At 36.3% G+C, this 18,038-nt stretch overlaps 1 pseudogene; it reads left to right on the top strand.

Moving 5' to 3' along the window:
* Positions 1 to 2,255: 2,255 nt before the first annotated feature.
* On the top strand, positions 2,256 to 16,852 carry LOC108285557 (annotated as a pseudogene).
* The last annotated feature ends 1,186 nt before the right edge of the window (positions 16,853 to 18,038 follow it).

The raw sequence follows: 18,038 nt of genomic DNA, 5'->3' as shown, positions 1-18,038 counted from the left end.
ACTATGAAGGTATGATCAGGCAAGAGATCATAACTACAGCAAATTTGACTTTTGGGGAAAGTTTCAGAGCAGGTGGGGTTTGGTTACCATGATTTCAGCTTGATTTTGCTTCTAAATATAATTGAGCATATGAAGCCAGGTCACAGTGGAGCAGCATTTTTTAAAAAGTTAAGAAATTGCCAACCAATGATATTATATATGGACAAGCTATCTTTCAATGAGTTGTAAGTGCCGCCTAAGTGTTGCTGATTTAAATCCTTAATTACTCGACATCTATGGGAGCGACGCACTGTGGGTTTATCAATTTGCCATCAGTTATGCTACAAAACCCAGCTCAGTATATAAAGGATCACATCTCTATGTAAAACCAGCACTCACTCTTTTGTGCCTCATTTCTTTTTTCATAAATTCTAATACTTTAACCCAATATATTTGAAATGTTATGTAAACATGTAATTAATATAATATTAATAAAGGATTTTTTGGCACTAAATCTTTTAAAGTCACTCTGTATTTAGAGCTTCTATCACTTCACAATGCGGACCAGCCACACTCCAGGTGCTCAGTAGCCCCACGTGGCCAGCGGTTGCCACACTAAAGTGGGCTCTGACTCTTCTGACTTCAGGGGCGTGAAAGGCTTAACTTCCCTTTTCTGCCAGGGAACACCCTCTTCTGGCCAATATCTATCCTCAGGCCCAACGGTGGGAGAGACAGTGCCCAGAGAGAGAGAAGGGAGATACAGGTAGGAAATGTCCACAGGTAGCACACTGTCTCCCACCTGCTGCTTCAGGGTGACCTATCCCCACTTCCAAAGTTCTCACAGTGAGCAAAGGACAAGAGGCCCCAGAGAAGGGAGCCCAGGTCTTCGGATTTATCCACAGCCTTGACCTCCGGAATTTAGATGGGGAGGAAATAGATTAAAGAGAAACTTCTTATTTTGTAATTTGGCGTTAGTCCTAATGATCAGACTGTGGTTCTCTTTCTGTGGCATGGGAGACCATGTGTGGTTAAGCACCAATCCCATGCATACATGTCTACATGCATCAGTACCTACAGGGTGTCTTTTGTTTGCTAGGTAAACAGTAATTAGCTCTGTCATTCAATCCTATCATGCTATCTGCACTGGGTATACATATTAGTTAGCTGTTGCTGCATTAAAAACCACCCCAAAATTCATGATTGAGCTGTTAAGCTATTTTGGCTGGGCTCACCTGGGCCATTCTTCTGGTCCCAGCTGGGCTCCTTCAGGCATAAATCAGCTTCTGGTTGAATAGGCAGCTCTGCTTCTAGCAGTGAGCTGGCTGTCAGCTAAGGTACTTCGGTTTTCCTCCGCATGGTATCTCCTGCTCCAGCAGGTTAAAGTTGGTTGGTTCCCATGGAGATAGCAGAGTTCTGATAGAAAAAGCAGACACACTGAAGAACTTTTCTCCCTAGATCCCAAACTGGTACACTGTCATATTCACAGACTTTTATCAGCTAGAGATAATAAGGCCAATGAGATTCAAGTTTTGGGAAACAAAGTCTGTATTAGGAGGAGCTATAAAAATACATTGCTAAGGACATGTATATAGGGAGGAATGAAGAATTGCTGCTGTTTTTGCACTCAGCATCATTATGTCTTTTCTTTCAAATACTTTACATAACTGTTCTAAGTCAAGGAATTTGTTCCAAGCCCCACATCCACTAAGTGGCTGGGCTGAACTCAGGATTAACTCTCCCTGACTCAAAAGGCCAGGTACCTCAACAGACCGCATGGCTCATACAGCTCCCTAGTCCTGCGAGGTCCCGGAGAGTGACAATTCCAGGATTCCTGTGAGGTTCTATCCATCTAGTACTCTTCACCATTGGGAATAATCTCCTCCAGAGAATGCTTCTGAAGTGTTTTGGAAGGATTTAGAATAATCTGGGAAAACGCCAGAGCACTGAGTTTAGAAAATCAAGACCTAACATTATATTTTTCATTTCTCACCACAGGAGAAATTTGAAAGCATGTATAATGCACTCCACATGTCGGCAAATTCTTTTCATCCCTTTTTGGTATTTGTAGGCTATTTATGATTTTCAACACAGACTAAATCAAAATACTGTGCCTGAAACAACCTCGTAGTCTGAAAGCAAGTGACATAAATATAGATCTGTTGAAAAAATATTTCCTCCTTCTGCAGTTTAGTTGAACAGCTGAGTGTGCCTTGAAGTTGTCCTTTGATTTTACCAGAGCAGAGCTCTAAGATCTAAGATCTCAGCAGGCAATATGCATGTCAGTCTACAACATCATCTCAGAAGGTTGCCCATATCCCTGGTGTGAGGGTGAAGTGGTGAAAGTGTTGAACCAGCAGTTGAGTAGCCATGGATCCGCAGGTGAGATTCATTCATCAGGTGAAGTGTTTTGGGGTCCTGATGTTTATGGCAAATTAAGATATATGTGTTACTGAAAATAAATTATAGAACAATACAAATAACAAATCTATATATAAACTAAATGCCAACAGTTATAATTATTGTAACCACTGTAAGTATAATTACGTATTATTAACATCACTATTAGAAGCCATAGTTGTTGCTGCAGCTGCTGTTTTAAAAATGATGATAAAGACACTGAGTAAACTCTGTGGTTTCCTCCTGTTGCTGTTTCTGGGACTGCTGGCTCACTAGTTTGGTGCAGACTTGGGACCTTTCCAGTGAAGCTGTAGCTGAAGGGACTTCAGGTGGTCTGCTGTTGCTGAGGAAGAGCCTGAATCAAGAATGAAAGCAATGATCCTCTGAACGTAGTGAGGTAAGATGGTTCTGGGGTACCATCCTACAGTTTTGAAGGCAAAGGGCAAAACAGCTCACACACCACTTAATGAACCAGCGGAAGCCTATGGTGATTGACAGGGTTTGTCCATAAGGCAGGTCAGATTCTGACTTGATGGTGAGTTCATGAAACAACACACCTGAGGAAACATGCTCCTGCCAGTTCTGGCCCAGGGTCTGTTGCAGCACCTTTCCCTAAGAACATGGACAAGGTTCGCTCTTGGGTCTCTGGCTGGCCTCATGACCGGTCATCCCGCATTTGGAGACATCGTTGCTGGCTCTTCCTGAACAGAAGCTGTGTCCATATTTTGGGTGGAGGGCAAACAAGCTGGTCGAGACCCACCTGTTCCTCATTTCTTAAAGAAAGGAGTCACTTCAATTATCAAGTCTTAATTTACTGCTACTATAAAAGGTGAAACTTTCATTGGCTAAAAATCAAATAAATATTTTTGACTATCTGAAAATTAAATATAAATAAAACACTTTACTTTTAATATTCTAGTAATATTGAGCTATAAATTTAAAGACAATTTAAATGGTTAAATTGTTCTAAGTTTTATAAAAATAAATTGTTCTTATGTTTTCTCATATTTCATATATATTTTCTTTATAATTGATGAATGAATCTGCAACTATCACATGATGCTCTTTCTTTTTCCCTCTCTTTGTCATTTTTTCTTTCTTCATTAGTTTCTTCCTTTCTTCTTTCCTTCTTCCCTCCCTTCCCAATTCAATCTATCTTAAGTGAGCAGGCCTTAGACAAGCAGTAATAACTTACAGCATGTCTGTCGGTGCATCCCAAGGACAGCTGGTATCATCAGTCCATATGAGGATGGCTTTAGAGAGGGAAGCAAGGCAGTACAGTAACAGCAGCAGTGGTGGCCTTCCGATAATGGCTTTGTTGCAGTATGTCAAGGGCAACTTTACATGGTCAGGAGATTGGCTAAATACAGGAGATTAAACCAATAATTAAATATATTAAGGAGGTACAGATATGGAAAAGGAGGAAGCTAGAATGAACTTTGTTGTACTGGAGTAGAATGGGAAGTGTCAGTGTGAACTCACTTTTTACAATACACATATAGATAGAAACAGAAATATAGATAGAAATGAGGATGCTAGCATCAGATCACACCAGTGCCAAGATAATAGTTTCTGGATACATTCTCCTCAAAGGAACAAGTTTTCCTTGGAAAAATGGCTAATTCCAGGGTTGATGTAGGGAAAGTATAGGATGAGTCTAAACAATTTTGTTATGATTAAAATTAAAGGAGTGCTCAGTGAATAATGCACATCACAAAAGCATAGGCGGCAGCCTGCCCTGGGGGACTACTCACTGGCTAAATCTGGGGCAATTTTAACACCAAAATGAATAATCGTAAGAGCAGATCACTGAATAGCATTTTAGAAATATAAGTCCATGCTGATATATATAAGCAAATGTATGAATAAAAAATATATTGTAAGGCTTTTTTTTAAGTAAAATACATGTAGGAGGAATGGTGAAATTAGAAAGACCTTTGAACAATCTTTATAATAATAATTAATTCCAGCAAAAAACACCAAAGGATGTTAAAATACAGCAATCAACAATATGTGCAGAATCTCAGAACATCTCTATACAAATTATTTTTTAATGACAAAGGAAAATATATAACATTATTATGAAGAGATTTTCCGGACATCAACATAATCAAATTTGTCATTACCGGTAATGGAACAAATCCATATCCAGTGCCACCTGTTAAGGTGCAGTAAGAAGCATTGTTTTTTTAATAATTATATCAAAAATGTATAAACCTGTGTTTAGGCATGAGACATTACTGCTCTGTAACCTTAAGAAAAGTTTCAAGGGCATGAAACTCAATGAAAGCCTGAAGGTTTTTAGATGTAAGACCTGAGAGACAAGACAATTGGGTGCAACTGTGAGACTGAATTGTATCCTTTTGCTATAATTGAAGGTACATGAAGAGGGTTTTGGGGGCCAGGAGGCTGAAAGAGTATTTTATATTATTCTCGCTATTTGTATGTTTTAGGGTTTTAAAAAATATTATTCCTGCAACTTTTCCTAAAGCTTTAGTTTTTTTAAAAAATGTAATATCACACACTTATTGTTAGATGATCCTACTTATATAATGAGAGTGTGAACTGCTCTACCTCCTGTTCAAGAAGAGAAGTCAACTGACAGTGTACTTGTATGTTGTGACAATGTCAAATTGCCATCATGTTTATAACCATTTCCTCTCATTTTCTGTATTTATCTTCTTGTGAACTGGTAGCAACTAGTTTACAGACTGCCACAGATGACCATGGGCCACAGTTGGAGTAGAAATAGATTAGAAGAGAGGGAAGACTCCCATAACTGAGACCATAAACTTTAACATCTATCACAATGCCCAGCTGGGCGCGGTGGCTTACGCCTGTAATCCAAGCACTTTGGAGGCCAAGGTGGGCGGATCACCTGAGGTCGGGAGTTCAAGACCAGCCTGACCAACATGGTGAAACCCCATCTTTAAAAAAATAAATAAATAAAATAAAATAAAAACAATGCCCAAGATGATTCCTTAGCTAGGGAAAGGGTAAAAAAGTGGAACATGCTTCATTCTTTAATATAATGAAAATGATACTTGTGAAGACCTGTGGCTTTTTCATAAGTTTAATTGTTATTGATTCTCAATAATATTCCTAAGCTAAGCAAACATATAGGAAGTACAGCATTTTTAATAGGAAAATGTAAAATGATAGACAATTCTTGCTATTGTTTTACTCTTTAAATAAGTAATACAACTTTTTGTTTTTATGACAATGTTGAATGATACCTTCTTTTGTGGCAGGGGCATAGAATTCTAACAAAAAATATTTTTAAGTTATAATACCTAAACAAAATGCATAGATTTTTACAGAAACCTAAAGAAGACATTAGAAGACCAAAAATGTGAAATAATTTTTGGGTTACCATTTTGTTCTGTTGCTCTTTGAAAGATTATAATTTTAAAAAACTTGAAAAACTAACATTTACTATTTATGCATTTTATTAGCACTTTAAAAACATCTTATTTAGTAATTATACTAATCCTATAAGGTAGAAGTCATCGTTATTACTTCAGTATTCAGATGGAAACTCTGAGGTTTAGAGGACTTAGATAATTTGCCCAATGCTACACAGTTGTTAAAATAGTTCAGATTTGCACCTCAATGTTTTGGGAGTTTTTATTCCAAAGTGCTTGATTTAAAAAAAAAAAAAATCCACTATTTCCATAATGGGCAGGTTAATGGCAAAGTATAAACTTATTTTTTTCTGGATTCTTTTACTAGCGAATAACGAAGGTATACAGAAGTTTTTTGCTGCAGTTATATAGCAGCTGGAGACATTGTTTTCATCTACCACATAATATATTATATGTGAGCCCATCTTCCATCTTCTGATTTGGAAGTGAAAAAGATATGACCTGATCAGGATTTCCATGGCAGTTCCAAATGATTTTCATTTTTAAATTATTTCTCGATAATTATTTGAACTTGTTTCTATTTCTCTGAATGTAACATAAATGATCTCACTTTGTTTTCTATTTGCTGCTTTCTCTTTTCAAAGAGGTAATTTCTCATAAAAATATCTCCTGACTATGAAAAGTAATATATTGGGTTTCTATAGAAGACTTAATTCTTCTACTTTTATTTCTACACTTGCTCTTCAAAGCAGCTTTATTTATTCACCAATCAGTTGAAAATGCCTTAATACTATCGATCCATCATAAAGTTTCAGTGGATTGTTTCTTTATTTCAAACAATAAATGTGTAATAAAAGAGGCCATTTCTAAATTTCTGTTTACATTTTATTCTTCTCTTTCATATTAGATTACTAAATTTGCTAAATACCATTCTAAGTAAAAGTTACCTGCTTCTAAATTGCTTTTTAAATAAAAATAAATAGAACTTTTTAAAGGTATATTTAATTAAAATTGGCCATAAACAACCAGGCACAGTGGCTCCTGCTTGTAATCCCAGCACTTTGGGAGGCCAAGGCAGGCGGATCACTTAAGGTCAGTAGTTTGAGACCAGCCTACTTAATATGGGGAAACTCCATCACAACTAAAAATACAAAAATTCGCTGGGTGTGGTGGTGGGCACCTGTAATCCCAGCTACTAGGGAGGCCAAAGCAGGAGAATCCCTTGAACCCAGGAGGCTGAGATTGAAGTGAGCCAAGATCGTGCCATTGCACTCCAGCCTGGGCGATAAGAGCAAAAACTCTATCTCAAAAAAAAAAAAAAAAGAAAAAGAATCTGGACAATTCAGTTCTGGCATTTAAAATAATCAGAATATAGACTGGGTGTGATAGCTCTCACCTGTAATCCCAGCTCTTTGGGAGGCCAAGGTGGGCGGATCACCTGAGGTCAGGAGTTCGAGACCAGCCTGACCAACATGGAGAAATCCTGTCTTTACTAAAAATATAAAATTAGCCAGGCATGGTGCCACATGCCNAAAAAAAAAAAAAAAAAGAAAGAAAATGGTCATAAACATTTAAAAAATGAGACAGAAGTTTAATTGATATAAATGTAATGCAGTTCTGTTTTTTGAGTCATGGTCTTATAATTTTATCGTTTAAACAACTTATTCTCACATCAACAGTCAGTTTTTCTTTTAGAAATGTAGATAAATCACATCACTGGGAAGTACTTTCCAATGACTTCCTAGCTCACAGAGAAGTCTGATTCTTGTTGGAATAGAGGCCCTGCAAGATCTCATTCCCATTCTCTCTCTAAGGCCAATCTATTCTCATTTCCTCTTGCCCTTGGCCATAATTACTTTGCTCCATTTATAGGGACCCCATTGCTAGGCTTTCTTTTCCCCTCCCTTTGATGAATAAAGTTATCCTTTCCCCATCTCTTGTCTCTTCACCTCCTGTATGCAGCAGTCAACTCATTCCTAATTTTCTTGTCCTTGGAAAAAGTATTCAGGTATCCTAATTCCTTTATGTTGACTAGAATAGCTCACGTCTTTTCCAGAAATTCTGAGCCCATCCCCTCTCTCTTTTTTCTTGTGGAGTCTCCTTCTTGCATGTTCTCCTTACTCCAAACTGAGATCAAGCCCTGTCTCCATTCATTTTTTGTCTATCCCTCTTATTCAAAGAAGAATCACAAAAAAGTAAAAACAAAAATACGTGAAATCCAGAGCAAAGAAATTAGGCACTGGGTAGAGACTCCATCCTGTTTTAAGGTCTTGGTATTTAGAGCCATTCCTACTAAGCTATATCAGCATGTTTTCTGGTTAACTTATATATATATATTTTAATATATATTTCAAAGTTTATGTTCATTGCATACATTGTATATAATTCCCATCCAATGTAAATTATATTAAAAATCAAATATCCTGCACAAACAAAATTGCTTCAATTTGTTTTGATACTTATACAACTTAAAAGACAATGTCATCTAGAGAGGAGCGCATTAATTAAATGGATAAAATAAGCAATTTGTACTTTGATGTTTCTTATTCTGTTTTACTTTATTTGTGTAAATTTATGGGGTACAAGTATGTTGTTACATGAATATACTGTGTATTGGTGAAGTGAGGGCTTTTAGGGTATCCACCACCCGAATAATGTACATTTAATAATTTCTCATCCATCACCCTCATCCACCGTCTTTCTGAGTCTCCATTGTCTCTCATTCCTCACTCCATGTCCACATATGCACATTATTTAGCTCTCACTTATGAATGAAAACATGTGGTATTTGAGTTTCTGTGTCTGAGTTATTTCACTTAGGATAATGTCCTCCAGTTCTATCCATGTGGCTGCAAAAGACATAATTTCATTCTTGCTTATGGCTCAATAACATTTTCTTGTGTGTGTGTGTGTGTGTATCTTTGCTATTGTGAATACTGCAGCAATAAGCATATGAGTGCATGTGTCTTTTTGATATAATGATTTCTTTTCCTTTGGGTAGATACCCAGTAGTAGAATTGCTGGATAAAATGGTAGTTCTATTTTTAGTCCTTTAGCAATCTCCACAGCAGTTGTTTTCCATAGCAGTTGTACTATTTACATTCCTACCAACAGTGTAAAAGTGTTTTCTTTTCTCAACATCCTTGCCAAAATCTACTTTTTGTCTTTTTAATAATAACCGTTCTGATTGGAGTAAGAAGATATCTCATTGTGGTTTTGATTTGCTTTTCTCTGACCATTAGTAAGATTAACCATTTTTTTCACATGCCTTTTGATCAGCTGTATGTCTTTTATTGAATGTCTATTAATGTCTTCGCCTGCTTTTTAATGGAGTTATTTTTGTTGCTGTTATTGAGTTATTCAAGTTCCTTGTAAATTCTGGATATCAGTCCTTATTCAGCTGCATAGTTTACAATATTTTCTTTCATTCTGTGGGTTTTTTGTTCACTCTGTTGATAATTTCTTTGGCTGCACAGAAGCTTTTTACTTTGATTAAAACCCATTTGCTTATTTTTGATTTTGTTGCTTGTACTTTTGAAGTATTAGTCATGAATTCTTTGCCTAGACTGATGTCCAGAAGAGTTTTCTCTGGGTTTCCTTCTAGTGTTTTTATAGTCAAATTTATTATGAAAAAATTTACATGTAAGTCCTTATCTTGAGCTGATTTTTGTATATCCTGAGAGATAGGGGTCCAGTTTTTCTCTTATGTATATGGCAATTTTCTTGGCACTGTATATTGAAAAGAGTGTGCTTTTCCTCATGTATGTTCTTTTTGACTTTGTCGAATAAAAGTTGGCTATAGATATGTGGCTTTAGTTATGGCTTCTTTGTTTTGTTCCGTTGACCGATATGTCTATTTTTCTGCTTTGGTTCCTATAGCCATGTAGTTTAAATTGAAGTTCAATAACGTGATGCTTCTAGCTTTGTGTTTTCTAGCTTTGTCTATTCAGACACTTCTGTGGTTCCATATTCATTTTAGGATTTTTTTTTCTAATTCTGTAAAAACTGCATTCTTATTTTGATGGATATTGCATTGAATCTGTAGATTTCTTGGGGAGCATGGTCATTTTAATGACATTGAATCTTCCAATCCATGAGCATAATTGTTTTTTCAGTTGTTTGTGCCATCCACAATTTCTTTCATCATTGTTTTACAGTTTCCTTTGCAGAGATCTTTTACCTCCCGAATTAAGTGTATTCATAAGTATTTTATTTTTATTTTGTAGCAATTGTAAATAGTATTGTCTTCTTGATTTCTTTTTCGGCAAGACTACTGTTTGTTTATAAAAATGCTACTGATTTTTCCACATTGGTTTTGTATTCTGAAACTTTACTGAATTCATTTATGAAATCTGAGAGGTATTTTTGGGTGGAGTCTAGAGTTTTCTGCATGTTAGCTCATATTATCAGCCAACAAAAATAATTTTATTTCTTCTTTTCCAATTTAGATGACTTTTACTTCCTGCCAACCCCCACCCTGCCCTGATTGCTTTGGCTAGAATTTCCAAAGGTTGCATGCAGTGGTGAAAGAAGGCCTCCTTGTCTTGTTCCAGTTTCTAGAATGCATGCTGTCAGCTTTTCCTTGTTTAGTATAATGTTGGCTGTGGATTTGCCATATATGAACTTCATTATTTTGATGTATGTTCCTTCTATGACTGATTTGTTGAAGTTTTTTATTATAAATTGATGCTGAATTTCATGAAATCCTTTTTCTGTATCTGTCTATAGTGATAATCATGGGATATTTGTCTTTGATTCTGTTTATGTAATGTATCACATTTGTTGATTTGCATATATTGAACTGTCCTTGCATCCCTGGCATAAAGTCTATTTGATCATGACATATTACCTTTTTAATGTACTGTTGGATTTAGTTTGCTAGTGTTTTGTGTTTGCATGTATGTTCATCAGAACCTACAAAATCATTTTAATATTAGTCATATTTATATCCAGATAGAGGTATGAATAAAATCAAATAAAATATAACTGCAGGTAAAGTAGTTTGGTTATGGACAATAATTGTTTCTCAAAATAAAATGAAAAGAACTCAGTCTCAAATACTCTAGAGGTTTTTATAAATATATACTTTTACTAAGACTATCAAAAGTGAACTGTATTTTACAGTTATTAGGTAGGCCTCTGGCAAAAATACTGGAAGCAACGCATCTTATAGTTGTTCATTTTTAAATTATAAAAACATATTTGAGATAGGATCACAGAAAAGACTGCTGACAAATGAGATTTTAACTGAATTCTATTTTCATATTGGTGAAAGCAATGTTGGTTATATGTATTACAATTGTCCTGAGAAATAACTGAGACCACAGGACTATTCATGCACACAAACCTGCCACCTATTTGAATAGATGCCCTATGGGTAGGTTATAGGAGAATCTACTGTTATTTTGAAATAAAATTTTTTAAAAAAGAAATGGAACCAATATCTTAGAAACATCCACATATCAGTTTCTTATTAAAAATAATTAGTTGAAACAAGTTGTTGTTAAAATAATCTGCCTATTGAAACCAACAAGATACTCAAAATTTGAAGTTTCATCTAAAAAAAAATCTCAGTGGGCTAATAAATGGAACCTACAGTGTTAATGCAGCTAAAGCTTTGTTCCTAGATCTGATGATGATAAAATAAAAAGGAATTCATAAAGTGTTTTAAAGGCAAGGATAAACAACTATTTTAATAGGAAAACCCTAATTTTATTGCTGCCATATCTGTATGATTACTTCCAACCATTGTTCCAGTAGCCCACAATTATGATACAGCCCAAATAGTCACGTAACAAAAATGATGCTTGTCATTATAGTTCTACAAATCTATTTGTTACACATTCATTTACTGATCAGTTAGGTTTCATATTCCACTGTAAATAAAATACAAATGGATTAAATATGAACAAATGAATTTTTCTCTTATGTAAACCAAAAATCATAAGAAAGAAATAGTTATGCATCAATGATGCAGCACTTTGAGGCTCATGACTGGGATACCAGGGCTAGAATTCTAACCCTAATTTTATGCCCCAAGTCTGATTTGTTTATGCCTCTGTTCAATAACTGATTAGAAAGACCCTGCTGTCAGGCAGACCCTTGGCTTGGCACTTAAAAAATTAGTGTTGGGAAAAATAGAAATGGTTTCTGTTTATATAATATTCATCGTCTTAAAGTCTAGCAGTGGAAACAGATAAGTTAAAAATAATTAGGCAAATAAAGTATAAATATTAGTACTATGAAAAACATTTTTAGGATATTATGAGACAGTGTTGAGTAGATTGTAGAAATAGTCGCAAATACTTCCTCTTTCTGTATTCATGCTTTTATACTAGGACATTGCAGATCATATCACATACAGATAAAGTCTAATTTTCAGTTAGGTGAATCATGTGCCTTACTTTGGTCAGTAAGATTTTAGCAAATATGATGCAAGCAAAAACTTCAGAACTATTTGCGTATTGAAGATTTCTCTTTCGCCGTATGTTGAATTTGAAACTACCACAAGATCAGGGAGGATAATTATAGTGTCCCATTTTTCAGACCTCCAACCACCAAATATGTGAATCAGGTCATTCAGGACCAGCCAGATCCAGGCCAAACTGCCAGCTCATCTTAGAACCTGTGTCTGACCATAGAGATGGGAATGAGCCCAATTGAGACCAGCGGAAGAACCACACAGTTGAACCCAAGGCAAAATACTGTTACACATAATTGTGAGTGAAATAAATAGTTTGTATTTAAGCTACTAAATTTGGGATATTTTGTTATGTGTCAAAAGCTGCCTGGTAATAAGGATGTTAGCTTACAGAATCCTGGAAGGCTCCTGAGGAAAGTATTTAATGGATGAATGAGAAAGTCAACCAAAAAATGGCAGGAGAAATATATTTGACAGAAGAAAAAGCATATTTGAAAGCTTTGTGTGAGGAAGAGCTTGATACATGGGAGGAAATAGGAGAATGTCAAATTTTGTTAGAGTTATTTCTGAATCTGAATGTCTTTCTTCCCCACTCTGCTTTGCATATGGCCTCAGATTTTTGATAATTAGGTTTTTATCCACTTTTCTATGTTTAATAACACACACACACACACACACACACACACACACAGAGAGAGAGAGAGAGACAGAGAGACAGAGACAGAGACAGAGACAGAGGCAGAGAGAAAGAAAACTCTTTAGATCATCTATCACTGAGCTGCTCTTATTCTTACCATTCTGTCTTCAGTGGACCACAGTGTTCTTCCGACCTTGAGCTTGCTGGTTTGGGTTTTGCTAGCTGATGACAAACTTTCCTGATGCCCATTTCTTGTCCTGGGCTTTGAGAATTGACATTCATTAGTTTGCTGTGTACTGTTTCTTACTACACTCCACTGTAGAAATTTGGATGGGAAGAGTAATCATAAAAAATGATCATGAAGACAAATAAGCAGAGGATAGAAAGAAACAGTTATGAGCAGTTAAATGAAAGAAGTAAGTTACAGAGCAACAGAGATTGTCTATAAGGTAATATAATTTTTGTAAAAAGCAAAAAATACATTATTTTGTTTATTATATACTACCCACATATATGCACACACACAAATGTATACATATACATATTTGAAAGTGTTGCATGACAAGAAGTGTAATATATATGTAATATGTATATACATATAACACACATGTACATGTACACATATATGTATATACATATGCACATGTATATGCACACATGTATGTATATATGTATACACATGCGTAGGTACACATGTATATGTATACGCACGTATATGTAAACATGTGTGTACACATGTGTATATGTATATACATGCATGTATACACATGTAAGTATATATAAGTATATTATACACATATACACATTACATATATATTTAGCTCTTCCTCATGAAAAGCTTTCAAATAGGCTTTTTCTTTGTCTATTCATATATATGTAAATACATATATATACATATACACATATAAATATGTACCTATATATATACAGGTACATATGTATATACATATATACATACACACACACACACACACACACACACACACAGGCATACATACAACAGCTTAACAGTGGTTGCTTCTAAATACACCATCCTAGGATTATTCTTTTCTTTGTTTTATATCACTTTATATTGTTTGAATAAATTCAATTAAATTATCTAAATCATGCTCACTCAGGAACTATACATTCATTAAGTTGTCTACTGAGATATATATACTAAAATTTTAAATTTACTTTGGTCAGTTAATAAAAACCCACATCTAGCACTTATGGGTATGGTTAAGAGTGGGAAAATAGAACAGGACTTGGCATGTCTATGTGGCTAAACTTCAGTTATGTGACTAAACTTCAGGAGAGACAAACTAGTTAAAAACTAAGTATAATGTTTGCACAGTTTGCAACATATCATCAAAGTTGATAAGCTCTCACTAGGCTTTAATGTTCCATTATATAAATCTATGTATACAAATTAACTCTTTGTTTTTTGTTGTTTAAAAGGTAAAAAAAGAATAATTAAAATACATTTGTTAATTAAATTTTGCTATTTTGAATTTTTGTTCCTGGAGAGAGGGAGCAAGCAAGGTAAATGCAATGACTTGGTATTTTGCTTTTCATGAGAGATTCAAAGTCAAAATAATAAAGTAGTGAGAGCCACAGTTTTTCAGCATCTTTATTCTTTATATGTAAACATGCATGAAATATGTTAAACAAATGCTCACATATTTAATCACATTCCAATTACCTTGTGAGGTTTAGGGCAGGTCTTACCATACTCATTGCTTTTGATGTTGTGGAAGCTGAGGCTCAATGTTAAAGGAGACAGCTAGGATCACACCCTGGGACAAGAGACTAAAGGTTTTTGCAAAGATCAATACAATGATTATCTGGATAAGCTTAAATTATTCCCCCAGGGACAATATTTCAACTCATACTTATACTTCTTTTCATGAATAGTTTCTTCAGAGGACAGTTTTATTACAAAGTATTTGGCCCAACTAAATTTGATTTTCTAGATGACTAAGTAGCCATTTATTGTAGGGAGAGATTTCAGATAATATGAAAAGGTCAGGTAAGAGCTGAAATATGTAAATTTCATGTCACCATTCATTTTAAGTCAACTATTTCTTCACTATGTAAAGAATTTGCATTTGATTTCTGTGTCATAACACAGAAGTAATATGAGAGTGTTTCATTTGGTATTGATACAATAAATAGAAATTTGAGTTTTCTTCACAGAAGCATAGCCATCTTCAAGCATTTACATAACACTTTATATTTCTAATCTTCTTTACAATTTTTATATTACTCATATCTTTCAACAACCTTGTGAATATGCCAATAGTATTAACTTAAATAGAAAAAAAAAGACATAGAAAGTTAAGTGACTTCTCCAGATACCTAAGATTTTATATTATTACAGCCTCATTGAATTATTAGATTAAAATGATGCTTCTAATCTTCCATATTCTTCATTTATTGTTAAATATTTTATATTAATTTAATAATGATTATAGTTCTAGGAGAAAATGAGGAACCAAATTTTCTTTTCATATCATAGCATAAATTATATCAGGCATTTTATTTTCAAAAAACTGGTTTTGCAAATAATAAAAATATGTTTTGTTGATATCTGAGGATTAGTTTTCATCAGATTCTATTGTATTTCATTTAAAAATGTTCATTTGCATAATTTATTGTATAAATACCTCCCCTCTATGAATTACGTAAGAGTTTATTACTGACCGAATTAGGTTTATCTAGATCTGATAACTATTAAGACATATGTTTCAATTGGGCTTATGTACTATTAATTTCACTCCAACAACTTCTCTAGGTAGGCATCACTATCGGAATAGCAAAATTTGGTAATGTTGCAAAAATAGGTGGATACATTCCAAATCCTAATAAAATTTTGCTATGCAATTGCCTTAATAAATAATGCATACCCTGGTCTCTTCTCTGTGCTAGGACACTACTTATCTTTCCTCAGCATTGCTCCTTTCCCTACTGCTGGATTCGGGCATCTAGTTTTGAGATGGTACAAATACCCCCGATGGAGTCTTTGGTTCCCCTGGCAAGGTCCTGGAGAAAGCTTCTGACACTGTCAACCATCTCTTCACCAACCATACTATCAACTACAGAGAAGAGAGAGAAGTGCCCCTAAATCTCTCATCATGAAAGACTTGCAGCTCCAGCGCCAGGTTTCCGGCGGGTCTCTTCGCCCACCATGGCACCGATAGGCTCCTCCACGCCTGGCCACCAGCTCTGCCAGGGTGCTCCCAGGACAGGGACCACTGCGCCCAGAAGGGCAAGTAGTATTCTAGCACAGAAAAGAGCCCACAGTATACAGTGGAAGCAGGAGCGTGAGTCACGTATTGTTAGAAGAATTTTCCAGCCTTGGAATGGCTTCAATCTCCTCTAAACACTCCTCAAGCACAGGGTGTTTGTTCCTGTGCTTCAGTCAGTAACAGACAGGTTTATTGATGACTGATTTATTGATCATTACATGGAGATGTTTGCTCATGGCTGGAATTCTTCCTCATGTCAATTTCCAGTCTTCTTTGGGTGCTCCAGTGGTTGGTGCTTTGCAAATCTGTGAATGCCATTTGATTCCAGGATACAGCGGGCCAGGCACCTGAGGTATCAGAGAGGAAGCCTCACCCATTCCCTGGTGAGAATTGCTGTGTGGTCTTCACCCTTTTGCAGCAGGCTCTTTTCCTCATTCAAGGAATGTCTGTGAATCTCTTTCCCCTCTGTCTTGTTGGTCAGGTGGTTAGTCTCCTGCATACGTCACTTCTCCCTCACTGCACTGCTTCGAATATCCTTGCTTCAATAAAGGAATTTAAATGCATCAGCGACTGTCTAACTTAGAAAGGAACTGGCCTTACTACTTTGGATTTGGTTTGCCCTTGGCTTTTCTCACCAGCAACGCAGCGCTCATATATTACCAGACTCTTACAGTTGTGCCTGTTCTCCTTGGCCTTGTTAAGCAGCAGGCTCTTCCACAAGGCGGTCTACCTGCAGTCTGTGCTGAGCAGCTCAAATTCTGCAGAGAAGTTCCCGTCACCACATCTGTCTCCTGCCAAACTGAAGGCGGCTGTGGGCCGCTGAGTTGCCTCCCATCCAAAGGAGGCAGTTGGGATTGGAAGGAGGCTGTGGCAGCTCTTTTCCCTGTTCAGATCCCCCTGCCAGGGAAGGCAGGACCCACTCTGCCAAGGGCCCTCTGCCTATTCCCTTCTCTCTGGGGAATTGGAGTTTTTGTCTCTGGTGCCTGTAAGGCAGAATCTTTCTGACACCAGTGTGTGGATTTCTAACACCACCACTGAGGCTGAAAGGACCACAGGTTTCTCTGCAGTGATTTTCTAGCATTTGCAGATGCCTGAGGCTGGACTGATTTGAGTATTTTGCTTTTCTCCCTGTGACATTTACCCTTCTGCCTTTCCTTGCTGCCTTCTACCACCCTTGGATGAGTGGATCTTGTAATTCTAGCTGCTGTATTTTGTGGGTTTTTTATTTTTGTCATTTTTCTGTGAGGCACACACACTGGATGTGGGAGGTAAAGGAGTATCCCAGTTGCTCCTAGTCACTTCAATGTTTCATTCATCTTGTAACCCAGGTTTGGTTTTCATCTCTCTTGTTCCACAGCAATGCTAAAGTGTCTTACTTCCCCATTGCTTTTTGCATTAAAAAATAACAACAATGTCATACGATTGTCCCTTGAGCTGCTAAGAGAGGGAACATTTGAAGTAAGTAATAGGCCTTTTGGAATATTGGTCTGCATTTACGGAAGTATGACCAATCACCTTCCAATTGGAATGCTTGTTCATTTCATATTTCAAAGGAATATTGGGTGCTGCAAATGGGAACGGAAAAGGTAAACTTATTAAGACCGTAAATGGTTGTTTTCCTATAATTTTAAGATGCTAAATGTGGGGGGCAGATGTCAAAATACTTGCACAACAGTAGGCCAGGTGCGGTGGCTCACACCTGTAAACCCAGCACTTTAGTAAGCTGAGGTGGGTGGATGACTTTTGGCCACGAGTTTGAGACCAACCTGGGCAACATGACAAAACCCCACCTCTACTAAAATTTAAAAAAAAAAAAAAAATGGCTGGGTGTGGTGGTGCATGCCTGCAATCCTAGCTACTTGAGAGGCTGAGACATGAGAATCATTTGAACCAGGGAGGCAGAGGTTGCAGCCAGCAGAGGAGATCACACCATTACACTCTAGCCTTGGTGACAGAGGGAGACTCTGTTTCCCTTCCCCCTCAAAACAACTTGTACAACTTTAAAATGT

Source organism: Cebus imitator, unplaced genomic scaffold, assembly GCF_001604975.1.
Source record: "Cebus imitator isolate Cc_AM_T3 unplaced genomic scaffold, Cebus_imitator-1.0 Scaffold300, whole genome shotgun sequence".
Lineage (NCBI taxonomy): Eukaryota > Metazoa > Chordata > Mammalia > Primates > Cebidae > Cebus > Cebus imitator.
This window is presented reverse-complemented; position numbering and strand designations above follow the sequence as displayed.